This window comes from Bos mutus, chromosome 13, assembly GCF_027580195.1.
Source record: "Bos mutus isolate GX-2022 chromosome 13, NWIPB_WYAK_1.1, whole genome shotgun sequence".
Taxonomy (NCBI): Eukaryota; Metazoa; Chordata; class Mammalia; order Artiodactyla; family Bovidae; genus Bos; species Bos mutus.
Genome location: NC_091629.1, coordinates 53,479,443 through 53,498,179, shown reverse-complemented (window position 1 = coordinate 53,498,179; position 18,737 = coordinate 53,479,443). Strand labels below are relative to the sequence as shown.

At 43.1% G+C, this 18,737-nt stretch overlaps 1 long non-coding RNA gene across 1 annotated transcript; it reads left to right on the top strand.

Annotated features, from left to right (window-relative positions):
- The first annotated feature begins 2,279 nt into the window (after nt 1-2,279).
- Nucleotides 2,280-12,414, top strand: LOC138990540 (uncharacterized). The gene is made up of 3 exons (XR_011466676.1): nt 2,280-2,413; nt 10,355-10,473; nt 11,554-12,414. It is a non-coding gene; the product is annotated as an uncharacterized lncRNA (long non-coding RNA).
- Nucleotides 12,415-18,737: the final 6,323 nt, after the last annotated feature.

Here is an 18,737-nt window from a genome sequence, read left to right as displayed (position 1 = left end):
TATACCCAATTGTTAATTTTTGTCAAGAAAGAAGTTCTTGAATAGTCTCCTTCCATTGTCCTCTATATACTGGTTCTTTTGTTTTGGGCAAATCTTCTGAAAAAAAACCTTTAATTTTTTTCTGATCTCATTATAAATCACCTGGGATTCTGATAAGATAAAATATTACACAGTTCTACTTATATGAGACATCTGAAATAGTCAAAGTCATAGAAGCAAAGAATAGAAGGGTGTTTTCCAGGGGCTAAAATGGAAAGTTGCTAATAAAGGGGTACACGATTTAATTTCTGTATAATGAATACATTTTGGAGATCTGCTCTCCAAGGTTGTGCCTGTAATTAACAATATTGTACACTTCAAAATCTGTTAAGAGGGCAGAGGAAAAACCTTGTGACTAGTATGTGACAAGTACTCTAGAGTTTATGTCCCTATTCAGTATCCATTCATGATTTGTTTACTGATTTCTCAAAATTTGGTGAGCCCTTCCCACATGCCAAGAAGCCATTCTCCGTGCTGGGGAGACTTTGGTGAACATGGCCAAGGTCCCTGTCTTTCAGGGCTCAATATACAGAGTGGGATTCAGTTGCTAAACCTGTAAATTTCACACACACACACACACACACATACGCAGGCACATGCACACACTCTCACATTGCTTTACCAAGAGAAAAGGCCACAGCTTCCAGGAATCAGGAAAAGACAGCGCAGTGGGCTCCGTGCAATAGTAGGTAGGGCGATGGATGCAGCCTCGTTCCCCTAGGACTTTCCTGGGTTCAGCACTGAGAGTCCCAGGTTGCCAGGAAGCAGAGCTGATCCTCTCAATGACCTTGAAGTCTTCTGAAAAGCAAAAATGCGCTGACTGGCAGGTCTCACCTGAGCTACTGCATCCAAACCCCTGGGGTCGGGATCCAGGAATCTCATAAGTTGTCTTGGTGGTTCTGGGGAAGCCAGTCCACTGTCAGGCAAGGTGGTGGGCAAGAGCAGCCCCTAGGCCCCTGCCCATCACGGTAAGAGTTCTGTTCAGAAGCAGGGACTAAGGCATATCTCTAAGATGGGTTTTCTTACGGGAGGAAAGATGGAGGAGGGGTGGACAGAAATTCTGAACACTTCTGTCCTGAGACCCAGAACTGGTAGAGGGTTGGGGTAAGGGTGGCTTGTCAAGCCCATGTTGCCAGCTAATATTAAGGGAACAAGAAATAGGATTTTCTTGTAGGGATCTGTAGGTTTCTACAAGGGGATTCTTGGATAGAAGCTTCAGGAACTATCAGGGCTGGTTTGGAGTTCATCCATTCATGCATTCTGTATTCATCAGGCATTTATTGGACACTTGTTAGGTGCCATGTGCTGGGAACCCACTGTGAACCAGGCTGATGGAGTCCCAGTTTCCTCCAAGGTGGAGTTTCCATTCTGGTGGGCTCAGTAAAGAACAGAAAGGTCAAAACCAGCAGATGGCACGTGATGTCTGAACACTTTCCATGTGCCCCTCTCCAGATCCCTTCCCCACACTGCTCTGTGTTTCAGGAGGCTGTCCAATCACCTGGTGGGGCTTCCTCCTCCTCTCTGGCTCCTGCTTGGATTGGCCGGTGGAAGGCACGGAGACCAGAAGAAATGGGTGTGGAGTCAGTATGATTGATGCCTTGGCTTTCTCCTTGCAGAGACCCTGAGGGCTGGCCACCTCCCTCCAGCATGGCTCCTCCTGCCCAGTGGTCCTCTCTGTCAGCTACAGCTGCTCTCCCCAAGATCCTGCAACTGCTTCCTCCCCTGTAGCTTGGGAAAGTTAAGGCTCCTCAGTGATCCTAGCCCCCCGTGCCGTGCTGCACTAGCTCTTCCAGGACTCCTTCATCTTGCTCTCACTCTTGGGAATGTCCCTTTAATAAACTCTCCTCAATTACCCCCACTGAGTGCACCATCTGTTTCCTCCCAGAGTCCTCCCTGCTGCAATCCTGAAGTGCACCCTCGTTTCAGAAGAGCAGCTCACTTCTCCAGACAAGAGTGCTGCTGAATTTTAAAGAGGATTCCACATCTATGCTAAAGGAACATCAGAGGTACTATTGTATCAGTGAGGTTGGTTTTGTAAAATGATGTGCTGACCATTAAGAAATGTACACGGCTGCTGCTGCTGCTAAGTGTGTCGGACACTGGGCAACCCCATAGACGGAAGCCCACCAGGCTCCCCCATCCCTGGGATTCTCCAGGCAAGAACACTGGAGTGGGTTGCCATTTCCTTCTCCAATGCATGAAAGTGAAAAGTGAAAGTGAAGTCGCTCAGTTGTGTCCAACTCCTAGCGACCCTGTGGACTGCAGCCTACCAGGCTCCTCCGTCCATGGGATTTTCTAGGCAAGAGTACTAGAGTGGGTTTCCTGTACATGGCTAACAAACTGGAAAAATTATCTTCTGTGGAATAAAATAAAGGTAAGTGAACAATGAGATCTGAAAGTTAACCTCTCAAACAAGCCCTGTTCCTTCCTTTCACTTAAGGAAATGTTATCAGGAGCCTGAACAGTTTTTTTTTATTCTTATGCCTCAAACAATTCTTTGGTTAAGAGTTTCCGCTGATGGAAATATTCAGAAACACAGAGATTTATGGATGAAGAGGTTCATCACAGGGTTATTTAACAGTGAAAATCATGAAACAGTACAAATATTCTACCAAAGAAGGTTGGCTAAAGAAATTACTTTACGTCTAGAAGGAAAGTGGTTGTGTATGCAGTCTCAGACAAAACCCCTTCTGGTTACACACTCCACCACAGTGCTAAATGCATTGTGTATGTGGACTCATCTAGGCTTCTCAACGGAAGCCGTGGGAGGCATGGGCACAGGGGAAAATGCTCAATGAATGATCAGCTATGCCTGGGGGACTGTCAGACAGAGAAAGACAAATGCTGTGTGACGTCACTTATATGTGGAATCCAAAAACTAAAACAGACTAGTGACTGTAATAAAAAAGAAACAAACTCACAGATACAGAGAAGAAACTAGTGGTTACCAGTGGGGAGAAACTGGGGAGGGGCAATATAGAGATAGGGGAATGAAGAGGCACAAACTATTATGTCGAAAATAAGCTGCAAGGATATAGTTTACAACACAAGGAATATAGCCAATGCTCTATGATAATTCTAAATGGAGTATAATCTTTAAAAATTGTGAATCCATACATAGAATATCTCTAATATATTGTACATTATCTACACTTTAATAAAATAAAAAAATTAAAAATTACTTTGGAGAAAGACTCATTAAAAGACTCATTAAAGACTATTAAAAGGATGCTTTTAAAGAATATCTAAATATGAAAGAGCATCAATGGTAAAAAATTAAAAAGTAAGAATAAATAAAAAAGAGATTTTAGAATTTGGATATAAAATTATCCTCATTATTTAGCCATGAAGGATGTATACTACAATGATAAGACTGTATATATCTGAATGGTGTGATCGTTGTTGATTTTATTTTTTTATTTAGTTTTCAAATTGTTTGATAGATCATTATTATCATGTTCCCTTATCTCTCTCTCAGTCCAGAGAAGTAAATTGATGACAACACAAAGACAAAATTTCCTGCAATTACATGTCCCATATACCTTCTGTACATATGTACATGGACACACAGACACACACAGAGTGACACATGAGCCTAATTTTCAGTGTAAAAGAGTACAAAAAGGTACACTAATAAAAGCAAGTCTTTCTTCTGATCCATTAGCCTTTGAATGATACCACTGATGAAAAATAACCTTTTGATTTACTGCAGAATATATGTATATGCCAGCAGATCCAAGTTTTTTTTTCCAAATAAACCTGTATTGACTTTGTCATCAGAAACTTGTAGAAGGCATGCATTTGAAACATGGGCATTTTTATTGTCCATCCCTCAAGTGTCAGACTGTGGTCCTAACCTGATTGGGGAGGATCAGGAGCTTAGGCATCAACCTGTGGAGAGGGAGAGGGATCCAGAAACAGGCTTGTGGTCACGGACCTGGGATTTAACCAACTAGGATGGAATCTAGAACCCACACATCTTGCTTCTCAGTTTCCCCACAGAGGAATGGATCAGATCCTGAGCACCGGACAATTTATTTTGGAATCACAAGCAGCATTAAGACATCAGGATTGACTCTGAGAGTTCAAGTCTTCCTGGTGGCTGTAGAGTTTCCATGAGAATGGCCATCAGTCACTTTTCTCTGTTCTTGAAAACTCTGGCTTTAGTTCTTCCCAAGGACACTGACATTCTTGATTTCTTCTATTCCTCAAACCTCCTCCATCTGCTTCCAGATTCTTCACCTCTCCTTCAAACCAAACTGAGTGCATTTCATTTACTCTTACTTTTCCCTATCTCCCCTTTGCCCTAGTCCAACTTCCTTAGAATCTAGGTCATTGATTGCACAAAAAACAGGGAACCATGGGGTTGAACACTCATATTGGGCAATACATATAATGTTCATAAAATTAACTGGAAACTGTTTCTCTTGATGTAGTTCCCTACTCACTGAACTCATGTGACTTTTGGATAAATCACTCACACACTTGAAGCTTCCGTTTGTCCTACGTGCAAAAGGAGAATGCTACATGTCTTCTGTACAAAGTGATCAAGAACGTGTCAACACTTGAGGAACTTCCATTTCCTGAGTTCAGAGGAGAGACACACAGCGGGGAGTTCACAACAGTGTTCATAACCGAAAGTCACTGTCCCCAGAGCCCATAAATCGAGAGCCAGGGCAAGATGTTGACAGGAGTCTGTCCTGAGGTCCCAGGTGGATGCAATGCCAAGCTTTCATCCATAAAGTCCTGAAGTTCATGGTTTTATTTGGGGGTGTTTGTGGAGTTCAGGATTCAAGGTCAGAAAGATTGAGTTGGAGTCCTTGCTCTTTATTAACCTGCTCAATGACCTTGGAAGGCCCTCACATTGTCAGTTCTCTGAGGCATCTTCTATAACATGGATACTGTCTTCATTCACCAGACAGCTGTTGTGACAGTAAGAAGTCATGGCAACAACAGCACTTTATAGATGCTGTGATGTTAGGAAAATGGAAGGCGTGTTGTTAACTCAGGGATTGGAAAGTGAGGTGTATGATGGTGAGAATGAAAAGATCCCTTTCTTGATTTATTTACTGAACAAGCATGAGGCATGTAAACAGTCTTCGTAAGCACCATGCAGTCTTCTAAGTACTTGATAAATATTGATGCATTTAAATTCCTCTAATTACTCAATGAGAAAGATACTAACTTTAATGTTTACCAGTTTATTCTATAATATGGGATGTCAAAAGGATACAGATGAACAGTCAGATGAGGAGACATGTAGGATGAGTCCCAAGAACAGAAACTTTCATCCCCTTAGAGTTCAGGTGTGCTTTCTAATATATGGAAGGCCAGAAGTTCTCCAAATCCTACTTTTGAGATTTTTATGGAGGCTTCATCATGTAGGCATGATTGATCATGAACTCAGCCTGGAGGATGAGAGCAGGCTGGGTGCACTCGAAGTTCCAAGTTTCTAATTAAGGCGTGGCTTGAGAAAGATACAGCTTTTGTCCGTGTTTTACAGAAAGGGAAACGGGGGCACAGGGAGGTTAAGTAACTTACCCGAGGTCACACAGCTACCAAGGGACAGAGCCAGAACTGGAATCCAGGCTGCCTAGCTCCAGGGTCCACACTCTTCACCATTACTCCTGCTACCTTTTTTTATTAAAAATTTATGTTTTAATTGGAAGATAATTGCTTTACAATGTTGTGTTAGTTTCTGCTGTACAACAGCGTGAATCAGCTGTAAGTATATATATATATCCCCTCCCTCTTGAGCCCCACTCCCACTCCCTCTCACATCCCAGGTCTCTAGGTCTTCGCAGGGCACTGAGCTGAGTCCTGCTGCTTTCTCTGAACTTGTGGTGTTTGGCATAGTAAAGATAGCATGAGACCTAGCACAGACAGCTTGTGTATCTCAGCCCAGTGACTTGCCTGTGTGATCTTGGGAAGGTTAATTCACTTCTTGGAGCCTTGACTATCATCTATAAAATGGGCACGAAATTAACGCTCACATCACGCAGGTTTTGCAGATGTTAAATTGTGGCACATTGTTCAGTCCATGCAGGCACCGTGAGGGAGCACAGGGAACGTGAGTCAGGTTTGTAGGTAGGGCTTTACCAGAACCTAGCCTCACTCACACACTCGGTTACTGATAGATTTCAGACTTTCCCACGCTCCTCCCTCCTCCCTCCCAGAGTGACCTCTGGTCCACACCACCTCCTTCAGAGCGTGCGGAACTCTGAACACACAGCTCTGATTACTGCAGATCAGGCTAGGGGACCTCTTGTGCCCTTGAACTCCCTCAAGGATGTCTGTTTTCGGGTCCAAGGAGTCAGTTCTCAGAATCCTGTTTCCTTTGGGCTCTGAAGAGCAAACATGGCCCCACGCTTTTGTGTCCACTTCCCCTTCCAAAAAATTACCAGTTAATTTTAGGGTTGGAGAGAGGCTCTGATGAGGGCCTGCCCACGTGGGGTTAAAGTTACTAGTGGCCTCTGCCTCTGGCCAGACTCGCTGGGAAGAACAGCCGCCACTTCCCGAAGCTCAGTGGGGGAGGCCAGGGCAGTGGCCGGGCACAACATTTCCAAGACATTGGGAGTCCCGCCTCGGCAGATCATGGTTTTTGCAAAAGAGGCAGTGCTTTTTTTTTTTTTTTTTTTTAAATCAAGCGTAGCCTGAATCGGTTATACTTTTCATATGATTATAAGTTTAGAAATGGCTTGACATTTGCTATTGCAGAAAATTGACCACGAATCTGCCTTACATGAGGACCCTTTAAAGAATAAATGCTGAGAGATTATCACAATAATAAAAATCATAAGTCAGGCAAAGTTCTTTCCTCTCCATAAAAGATATCACAAACCACATATTGATTTTTTTTTAAAGAAAAGAAATGAGAAGAAGCATGTACCAATTAAGAATAAAACTAACAACTTATTACCCTTGGAGCATTAAGGCAAAGAGAGGAGAAAAACACTTGCCTTTTTTCCTATATTGAGACATAATAATTAGGCCACTATATAAATAACCTTATGTTCAAACATGAGACAGGCTGTCATTTGCTCAGCTTTCTGCCCTGAATCATAAAGATCAACTAGGACTCTTGGTTCTCCAAATTTTGCAAACCGTTTCACCCTTTTCAGGCTGTTTGAAAACAAAAAATTATCTTTCTCTTTTGCATTGTGTAGACTCATCATTAAGACTCCTTTTCTCACCTGTTTGCAAGTTTTGCTGTTGAATAAACTCCTCATTCATTTATTTAATTCCTCAAGCCTTGAATGAGCACAGACTGTAGGGATTACATACAGCATATTAGCATATTATATGTAAATTAAATGGTGAGAAATTTTACAGAAAAACATTAAGTAGATAAGTGACTCTAGGACTGTAGCACTAAAATGATAACTGTTTTTTTTTTCCCCCATTGAGGCAATAATTAAAAGCAAGCAAAATATTTGAATGCTGACCTGTCACTCATGGTCAGCTAGGCCACCCTGTTTTTTCTTCTTTAGGCGTGCATGTGTGCTTCGATTCTTTGCCCAATACATGTTTACTGAATACATAAGTAAATGTCTGTGTGTCTGGAAAGTCAGCTCAATCAAGGCAGGACTGACCTGTTTGTTGATGCATCCAGCTCACTGAGAACTGTGTCTGACACATTGTAAGCCCTCAGTTAACATACGTTGAGTGAATAAGCAATTGTTTTCTGCTCGAGCATTTATTTGACATTGAAAAGTCTTTCTGTAAGTCTGCTTTATTCTTGTGGACATAGGGTAGGGAAAGAGAAGGTGGGATGAATTGAAAGAGTAGCATTGACGTATAAACACTGCCATGTGTAAAATAGGTAACTAGTGTGAACCAGCTGTACAGCACAGGGAACTCAGCTCTGTGATGTTCTCTCACCTAGAGGGGTGAGATGGGGTGGGGGTGGGAGAGGGGCTTAACAGGGAGGGGACATAAGCCTACATATAGCTCATTTGTGATGCTGTATAGCAGAAACCAACATGACATTGTAAAGCAATTATATTCCAATAAAAAATAAAAATAATAATTAGAAAAAAAGTCTTTCTCAAGGGGCGGACACTAAACTAGGTTCTGGAAATTCAGCCACAGACAAGGCTGACCCGAGCTCTGTCTTTTCTGATCTTTCAGGCTACAGGAGGACAGGAAATTGATCAAGTCAACAAAACACTGCATTTTAAGAGACAGATTAGATGGTTAGAGGGGGATACTGTGCTGGAGGATATAGCAGAGTGCCTCAGCCAGACCTGAGGAGTAAAGGACTGGCAGATGGGTAAATATAGGACTTCTCTGGTGGCTCAGACAGTAAAGAATCTGCCTGCAATGCAGGAGATGCAGGTTCGATCCCTGGGTTGGGAAGATCCCCTGGAGTAGGAAATGGCAACCCACTCCAGTATTCTTGCCCAGAAAATCCCATGGACAGACGAACCTGGTGGGCTACAGGCCATGGAGTCTCAAAGAGTCAGACATGACTGAGTGACTAACACTTTCACTTTTCACTTTCAAAGATAGGACTGGGGTGGGCGGTCAGCTGAGTTTCTGAGGATGAAAAAGGATGTTCAACAACAGGAAGTGAGAGACAGCAAGGAGCCAGGAGGAACTGAGGATGCCATTAAATGGAGGAATTGAAGAACAGAGAGAAGAGAGAGATGGGGCTGGAGGAGAAAGCCGAGGCTAGATTGTTTAGAGCCTCATAAAGGATTTAGATTTAACCTTTAAACCCCATGTAAAGCCATTGATGGCTTTCAGGGGGCCAACGCAGGCAAGTTTTTGTTTTGGAAAGATCACTCTGGTTGCCGGGTATTTAAAAGGTGAATTTAAAGAGGAGATCTCAGGTAGAGAGGCAGCTGGGAGAAATGTGATTTATCAAGTTGTGTCAACACATGTGCAATTCAGCACCAAATGCCTGCCGATAAAGGATGTGGATTGGTGTCCTGGTCTGTGTAAACTGAGGGTCTACTTTGCTAAGATTTGAAGACTTTGATCCAAATCTCTATATGACCCTGGAAGAATAATCTGGTCTCTGATGCTCTAAGTATCAGTCATCTTCTGTTGGCTGAGAATGGAGTGGGTGAGAAAGGACTTTTGAGTACACAGCACATTGAACTTCACCTTGATTTATTCATCTGTAGATCTCATCACTTGGCATTCTCTAAAGGGCTTTATTTCCTTTCATTCTAGTAATTTTGAAAGAGTAGTATTGATATTCAGTTCAGTTCAGTCACTGAGTCGTGTCCGACTCTTTGTGACCCCATGGATGGCAGCACACCAGGCTTCTCTGTCCATCACCAACTCCCAGAGCCTGCTCAAACTCATGTCCATCGAGTCAGTGATGCCATCCAACCATCTTATCCTCTGTGGTCCCCTTCTCCTCCTGCCTTCAATCTTGCCCAGCATCAGGGTCTTTTACAGTGAGTCGGTTCTTCACATCAGGTGGCCAAAGTATTGGAGCTTCCGCTTAAGCATCAGTCCTTCCAATGAATATTCAGGACTGATTTCCTTTAGGATGGACTGGTTTGATCTGCTTGCAGTTCAAGGGACTCTCAAGATTGATATTATGAAGCAATATATTTCTATGTCAAGGACAAGGAAAAACATCACATTTAGAATTCATTCATTCAATCATTCATTATCTATTTATCTACCCACTTACTAATCAAGTGGTTTTCAACTGTAAGTGAAGTTTCTAGTGTCTTGGGTGAGGCCAAGGCATTGATATTTAAAATAAATGTTTGTTTATTGGTTGTGTTGGGTCTTAGTTGTGATTCGTGGACTCTTTAGTTGTGGCACACACACAGACTCAGTAGCTGTGGTGCTCAGGCTTTAGCACATGGGATCTTAGTTCCCCAACCAGGGGTCAAACGCATGTCCCCTGCATTGCAAGGCAGATTCTTAACCACCTGACCATCAAGGAAGTCTCAGCTTTGGCATTCTATTAAAAGTTTCCAAATGATTCTAATGTGTCCCTAGGAATGAGACTCAAGGTACCATGGAGATGAAGACCATGGTTCTTTAACTTCTGCCACATTTCCAGTGCCCTCAGGCAGTGTCTGGCCCAGAAATAATGCTCAGTAAATATTTGTAAAGTATATTAACTTAATCATGCAGAGATCAAACATTTATTGAACATTGCCAGATTTTCTCCAATTGATGATGATGATTACCTTGTGTGATTTTCCACAGACAACCATCAAGCACCATGGTTTAGGAAATTAATGACCATTGAATCACATACTGGAATGAGGTTAGGATATAACATTTTTTATCCTGTCAAGTGATTTCTTCTCAGGTCCTTTGTCCTATATATGATCACCAGGCGCCTTTGGACTGCTCATGACTGGGGACTAATTCTCGACCTGGAAGGAAGCAGGCACGATGCTTCTTCATTGGGAACGATGCCTATCATTGCATCAAGACTCTTTGCATACCTTTAAGGTACCACATCTAGCTGCTTCATCATCTCAAACAAATTGCTTGGGTCACTAGTCCAAGTTTCTGATCTCCTTGCTTTGTCTCGCCTTTCTGCCTCTGGAAAGTCTTGCAATATCTTATGTATCCTTTCTTCCACCTCTGCTCCCCCATCTTAAGTCCCTGTTGCTGTGAACAGTGAATTTTTGGAAGCCCAAATCTCCGAAGTTGTGGAGTTGGCTGCCGCAGCTCTCTTGACCCACAAGGCTGTCTAGCTGATGCAGCAGGAGTTTATTTCACTTGACTCCAATTTAACTGTCCTGAGCCCCTTCCTTATATTGCCAAGAGATTTCCTAATGGATCTGTAGCCCCGCAATTCAGGCAATTATTCACGTATTCCCCCACATCATTAGTTTTATGGAACACTGCCAGGGGGCATATTTTTCTTTCTTGGGACTCCAGAGAATAAAGGAAATAGAACTCTTACCATGAAGTCATATTAAGGAGTTTATTTCTCAGAAAATACCCTATAGCACTTTTATAAAACCTTACATTGAGGGACTGCATTTAGGAGAATTATTTTTACCTCACCTGCTGCCCTGGGATTCACTGTCCAGGCCTCCAGCCTTTCAGAGGACGGCTTTAGAAATTTTCTGTAGTATCTACTGACCATAAAGGGGTGCCCATGGTTACGGTAGGGAGGCTGTAGTTCATGTTGGGTCTTCTGGGGTTTAAGTAGAGTGGCTATGTAATTTAAACATCCAAACGTATGCACTTTAGGGAAGGAGAGTGTTATTTTTAATTATATTGAGGTGTAAATCAGAATTGTGCAGACCCACTGGGACACATGATTACTGTAGACTTGCTGCTCTAGTCCCACAACTTCTGAAATTTCCCTCCCTGGGTCTGACTGATAGAGTAAAAACACAGGAATTTAGCCAAAATATTAGATTGTAACTCAAAGTAGTGGTTTTCACTATTTAACTGGAGAACAAAGGATGATGGGATATATCAATGAGCTTTTGCTGGAAAATGCTGCATAACAAACCATTCCCAAACTCAGTGTCTTAAAGCAACAATCACTAATTCTCACTTTTCTATTTGCAGGTCAGTTCACCTATGCTGAGCTTGAATCCAGGCTACAGGTTGGGGGCCCAGCTCTGCTTTACCAGTCTCTGCTTATCCATGGACCAGTGGGCCGACTGGAACATACTCTTCTCATGGCGAGGGCAGAAGTCAGACAGAAGCACTTGAGGGGAAACCTGAGTTTCTCCTAACATCGAGGCTTGTATTGGTACACTGTCACTTCTACCCACATTCTATTGGCCAAAACAAATCCTATGGACAAGCCCAACCTTAGTCGGGCAGGGAAATACACTCTGTCTTGGGTGAGAAGCACGCCAAAGGCACATCCAAAGAGCAAGCATACAGGAAGGGATCAAGAATTGGACGCAATAGCAATAGTGTAATCCATCTCAGGGGATATTAGGCTAAAGGGGGTTTGCTCTCCCAGACCTCTAGTGGGGGGGTGGTTAGTTGAGTTTATTCAACCAGATGCAGGCTAAGAAGGAAAAAGGAAGTGACCATAGGTCAGTTTTGTCTACTAGAAGCAGGATGCAGAGACAGGGGACTCACTTGTATTGAAAATATGAATATCTTAAGAGGAGAGAGTAGAGGAGGAAGAGATGGACAGAGATCCTCATGATTCAGAATATAATCCATGCTGCTCTGGTAAGTATGGCCCATGGATGGATGGACTCTCTCCATTCTCCAGTCAGATGAGTCATTTTTCTTCCCATAGGATGGGGGCAGCTAGAGAATGGGGAGAGGAATGGCAAACGTTCCTGACTATTGCTCCTTTCTGAGGAGGGGAAGCAGGAATCCTCTGGCTAGGGAGTAAGAGAAGAAGTGCTTGACTCACAGATGTTTCTGTGGGAGGCATGGACCCACAGGACACCACCAGGTGGATGTCTGCAACGTGGCTGGTGAGGGCTGGCATTCCCGTTCCTTGGCCCCTTCTGGACAAGCACTGCTGGGGGCCCTGTGATTCTAAGTCACTTCCTGCAGGGACCACCCCTCCCCACACCCCCCGCCCCGCTTCGTGCTCAGGTGTCTGACCCTGAGACTTTGCCTACCTGTTGTTAGACCCTGCATGGTCTCCTTCCAGGTAGGTGATAACAGAGAGCTTGTTAATCAGACAAACTAATCATGCAGATTAGGCCTGGTTCAAGCATGGATCATCCCTTCCAGGGAATCTCATGTTTAATATTTACACCAATTAAAAGGCTCTGGGGGAATGACTTACATGGCGGGAGGGATTCAGAATCAGAGTAGGGCAGGTTAAAGGGAAGCATTTTGGAAGGGGATTTCAGGGCCAAGCACATCTCACCCAACAGATGACAGGTCTGGTCCAAGTTCTTAGTTCAGTTTAGTTGCTCAGTCATGTCCAACTCCTTGCGACGCCATGGACTGCAGGTTGCCAGGCCTCCCTGTCCATCACCAACTCCCGGAGTTTACTCAAACTTATGTCCATTGAGTCCTTGATGCCATCCAACCATCTCATCCTCTGTCATCCCCTTCTCCTCCTGCCCTCAATATTTCCCAGCATCAGGGCCTTTTCAAATGAGTCAGTTCTTCACACCAGGTGGCCAAAATATTGGAGTTTCAGCTTCAGCATCAGTCCTTCTAATGAACACCCAGGACTGATCCCCTTTAGGATGGACTGGTTGGATCTCCTTGCAGTCCAAGGAACTCTCAAGAGTCTTCTCCAACACCACAGTTTGAAAGCATCAATTCTTCGGTGCTGAACTTTCTTTATAGTCCAACTCACACATCCATACATGACTACTGGAAAAACCATAGCTTTGACTAGACGGACCTTTGTTGGCAAAGTGATGTCTCAGCTTTTTACTATGCTGTCTAGGTAGACAGCACTGGTGTTGGTTATGTAGATGGAGAGTTCAAAGTCTCAGAGGAACCAAGAGGGATGGCTCCTGGTCATCAGGTCCTGTGGATTCTTCACTGTCCCTTTCTCTCTATCCCTGGGTCATTCTCCTGCTTCAGGCCTCATCTTCTCTAACTTGGCCTCTTGCAATGATTTCCTAGTTAATCAGTCAGACTCAGTCTCTACCTACTATGTATTACAGCTAGAGTGGCCTCTTTTATTTTTCATTATTTACATCATTACAATATTAAAAAATACAGAAAGGTATATTATTTAGCTAGATAGATATTATGGCTAACACCCCTATATTTGCCATGCCAAATCAGCAGATGCTCACTTTCTGCCCTGTTCCATCTATCTATCTATCTATTCATTCAATCTATGTCTCTATCCTCCAGCAAGCATCTGCCTATCTATCTATATCATCTATCAATTATCTATCTAAATTTCATCTATCAATTATCTATCTAATCTCTCTCTCCCAATCGTTTTTTATTAAAACATAACATACAGGAGGAAAGGCACTTTTTCTGTGATTGTACACCTGTTGAATTTTCACAGAAAGAACTTAGTCATGTAAGCAACACCACACGTAAATAGAGCATTCCCAGCCTCCCCTTATGCCTCCTGGTTATCCGTCCTCCTCACCCCCACTAGAAGGGAATCACTATCCTGAATCTAACAGCAGAGCCTGGTTTGTGAACTTTCATTCATTATGTAAATGCAGCCTCACAATACATGCTTTGTGTGTTGTATTTATTTTGTATCTTCTTTTTTAGAAAGACATTTTTAAAGATAAGTGGGACATCGCCTACATTTCAGTTCTTCTAATTCTTTTTTCTTCCGCAAAGACAGCCACACATCATCTGTGTGATACATATTCAGTTCATGCCTTTGTATGTTTACATATGTATATAACACTCACATCAGATGTGTTTTGTTTTTATTAAAATAAATGGCTTCACAATGTAAAAATTCCTGCCACTTGCTTGGTGCATAGAGTGGGCTTCCTAAACCACACAGCAGTCCATGTGTTTCTCTCCCTTTTATTTTGCTCCCCTGCTCCCAGACTGTTGGGTCTTGGAAGTGGGGACAGGGTTTGATTCTTCCCTGCGTCCTGTGAGTCTGACACTATGTCTGGTACTCCTTTATAAAAATTGGGTGAATAAATGACTGATGGGATGAATGAATAAAGAGAGGAGCAAAGTCTCCCCACATCATGGAGAACTTGAAAGTCCAGAACACACGGCCCCTCCTTCACTGGTCCCCTTTTTGGGGGAAGGTGTTCTTATTACTCTTTTTCCCTTGTTGGCTGCTTTTTTCAATGTCTGTCTATAAAAGTCCCCGAAGCCTTAAGTCTCTCAGAAAGCCCAGGAGAAACATTTGACTTTTTTAAATGGTCCTTCAGAAGAGGTCAACATTTCAGAGCTGAGTAAGATCTCTGTAGCTGGATTCCTGATCTGTTTTCCTGACACAGGGGACAGTTGCCTTCTTCCTGGTGTTTTCTTTAAACAAAGTTATCCTTGTGGTCTAAGGAAGTTACATCATTAAATTCACGTCTCAGCACATTGATGGAGCATCAGTCATCATCTGAGTTGACCAGCTCTGGGGTTTCTGTTAAATTCTGTTGGCTCCTCCAGCCTCTCCAGGGGTGAGCTCAGTACCCAAGGAAGATGAGTCGTTGATGTTCTGAGGGGGAAATCTTAGGACACATGGGGAAAGAAAAACTGGCCCCATCTAACGAGCTTTACCACCGCTGACAGCACTTGGGACCCCAGGGGTGTAGCCACAGGACTTAGGTTCCTGTTGTCTCTCCTATGTGTGCAGGTATATGTGGTCATTTCAGTTGTGTCTGACTCTGTGACCCTATGAACTGTAGCCTGCCAGACTCCTCTGTCCATGGAATTCTCCAGGCAACAATACTGGAATGGGTTGCCATTTTCTCCTCCAGGGGAAATTCCTGACCCAGGGATTGAACCCATGTCTCTTAGGCCTCCCACATTGACAGGAGGGTTCTTTATCACTAGTACTACCTGGGCTTTCCAGGTGGCTCAGTGGATAAAGAAATCACCTGCAATGCAGGAGACACAGAAGATGCGAGTTGGATACTTGGGTGAGGAAGATCCTCTGGAGGAAGGCAACCCACTCCAGTATTCTTGCCTGGAGAATTCCATGGACAGAGAAGCCTGGCAGGCTACAGTCCATAGGGTCACAGAGAGTCAGACAGGACTGAAGTGACTGAGCAGGCAGGCAGTCCCTCCTGTCTCCTCCCTTCCCCAGGATTCAGCCTCTGTCTTCATGGAATAAGATGTTGGTTGTGCCACTTTCTGGATGATTTGGATAAACCCATGACCTCTCTGGGCTTCCCTTGTGGCTCAGCTGGTAAAGAATCCGCAGGCAATGTGGGAGACCTGGGTTCAATCCCTGGGCTGGGAAGATCCCCTGGAGAAGGGAAAGGCTACCCACTCCAGTATTCTGGCCTGGAGAATTTCGTGGCCTGTATAGTCCATGGGGTTGCAAAGAGTCAGACACGACTGAGCGATTTTCACCATCACCCATGATGTCTTTGATCCCCAGTGTCCTTAACTGGGCTGTATTACTTACTTACACATTTGTTGGGAGAATTAAACTATGAGCGGTAAAGGAGATGAAAATGTCTTGCTCCCAGATGGTACTCACGGTATTTTTCTACTTGTGTACACAGGTAGGCAAAACAATAGAAACACATACAATAGATGTGGTAATATACTGACTTGCCTATTATGTGTTTTTTAGTGTCTGACTTGCTTTCTAAACATTTTTTTCATAAGCATTTTCCAACCTCATTAAAAACACCTGCTGTACATTGCTTTTGATAGTTGCATAATATTCTAACATCTGGTTGCACTGTAAGTACACCTAACCATTTCCACATTGTGGGGCATGTTGCTTATTTTTAATTTTTTTATCAAGGAGAGTTTTGAGGTCAGCCCAGCCTGATTTTGTCTTAAATTTTTTTTTTTTAAAACTCATTTGCAAGGAACATGGTTTTCATTATTTTTGCTTTGCTTTGTTTTGTTTTCTGCTTGGGATACTTATAATTTATTTTTTCGTTTCTGTCAAGCTGTGCATTTCTTTTTATTATTACTAATTGTGCTTGGTACAGCATATGCCATTTTGTTTTGCAGTCTTAGGTCTTTTTTTTTTTTTCAGTTCAGGAATGTTCTACTATAGATTTGATTGGTGTTTCAGTGTCATTACTTTTAAAAAGACTTTTTAAGGATCACATCTCTTTTCTTTTTGTGAATTGGATCACTTTTCTCTCTTCCTCATACATGCCATCTGCAGTCTCATTATTTTCAACTTCAGATTCTCAAAGATATATCTCAAATTTACTATTTCCCTGAAATTCAGTTTTCTGTGGTATAAATTCTGCTGTTTATTACTTCTGATGTAAACTGTGATTCTAAGAGTACATTTACAGTTTCTTGGCCTGCTTGGATATCTCAGCCAGACGTCCCTTCATCTTAGCTTGCATTTGGTTTTATTTTCCGTCTCCTTTCCTCTTCTAGAAGTCATGTTATCTTATAATTTATCGAGAACAAAATATACAGATTTTCTGAGAATTGCCTCAATTTTTTTAAGTAAAGAAATTTAAAGACATGCCTTTTCTCCATATCTTTGGGACACACTTCTACTAGAGCAATACCTGACAAATTATCATCCATGGGCCAAATCTGTGCATTCCCTGTTTTGGTAAATAAAGTTTTATTGGGACTCAGCCATATTCACTCACTTATATGTTGTCTATGGCTGTTTACTTAAACCCTACAGTGTAATTACAACAGAGACTGGGTGGCCCCCCAGATCTAAAATATTACTCTCTGGCTTTTTTATGGAAAAAGTGTGCCAACCCCTGTGATAGTCTCCACTGTTAAATCACTGTTAAAGGAAGAAGTTATTTCTAACTTTATCGTTTGACTCTGGAGGGCTATCTATCAAACTCTGTCTGGAGATGCTGATAAAGTATGTCCTCTCAGATTTAAATTAGAGCAAGGGGCATACCATCAGGATACTTGTGGGAAACACGTAGTAAAGTCATACTGGATAATTGGTAAAAGATTCATTAAGGGACTATTACCAAAGAGTGGGAAGAGTTCAGGGACTCCATAAAGGGGTGATGAAGGACCCCAAGTCCAGTAGCTTACTACCGTAGTCTGAAGGATTAAGGGGAGGAATGGAGGGATACCACTATCCAGAGAGAATAACTGAGTGGAGAGTTGCCTGATCAGAGTTGTGTCTTTGGACTGCCCCAGCGGTCCAGCCATGAAGACTCCGCTGTGATGATCATGGCTTTTTTATAAAAAATAATTTTACTTATTTATTTTTATTTTTGGCTGTGCTGGGTCTTCATGGCTGCTTGCAGGCTCTTCTCTAATTGCATCGAGCAGGGACTCCTCTTCAGTTGCGCTGCGTGGGCTTCTCACTGCAATGGCTTCTCGTTGTGGAGCACGGGCTCTAGGGCACGTGGGTTCAGTGCTTGCAGCTCCCGGGCTCTAGAGCACAGGCTCAGTAGCTGTGGTGCATGGGCTTAGTTGCTCCATGGCATGTGGGATCTTCTCAGACTGGGGATCGAACTCATGTCTCCTGCACTGGCAGGCAGATTCTTTACCACTGAGCCACTAGGGAAGCCCTGAAATGGGCATAGGTTTGATCCCTACTCAGGGAACTAAGATCCCACATGCCCTTCTGGCATGGCCAACAACAACAACAAAGAAAAGAGTTGTAGCTTTTAATAGAGAGATGCCTTTAAATCATAATGACTAGTGGGGAGGAAGCCAGAGTAACAAATGTTCTTATCTCCCTCTTCTGTCCTGGAGGGCCATGCTTCAGTTCAGTTCAGTCCAGTCACTCAGCCACGCTGGTGCCTCCCAAAGGCTGAAGTCAACCAGAGACCAGGGGCAGAGGATTCGTTTATTGCATCTCACACAAGTCTGCCTTCTAGGGGCGCAGCTCAAAGCAAGTGAGTGAAAGACAGCAGCTCTTGGAGTTTATGTGTGTAGGCTCTCAGTCAGAGCTATCTAATAGAACTTTCTACGATGATGGAAATATTCTGTACCTATATTGACTAATATGCTAGCCACTAGTCCTAAGTGACTGTTGAATCCTGGAAATGTAACTATGAGCTTAGAAATGGGATCTTTAATTTTAACTAATTTTAATTTGAAAGCTACCTAGAGTTAGTGCCTGTCCTACTGGACAGCACGACTCTAGGTGGCTGTCTGCTTTCCCGTATGCACTGATTGCTGTGTATTTTGCTGGACTGTCCCAGGGTATTTTATCTCCCAGTTCTATAATTATGAAATAG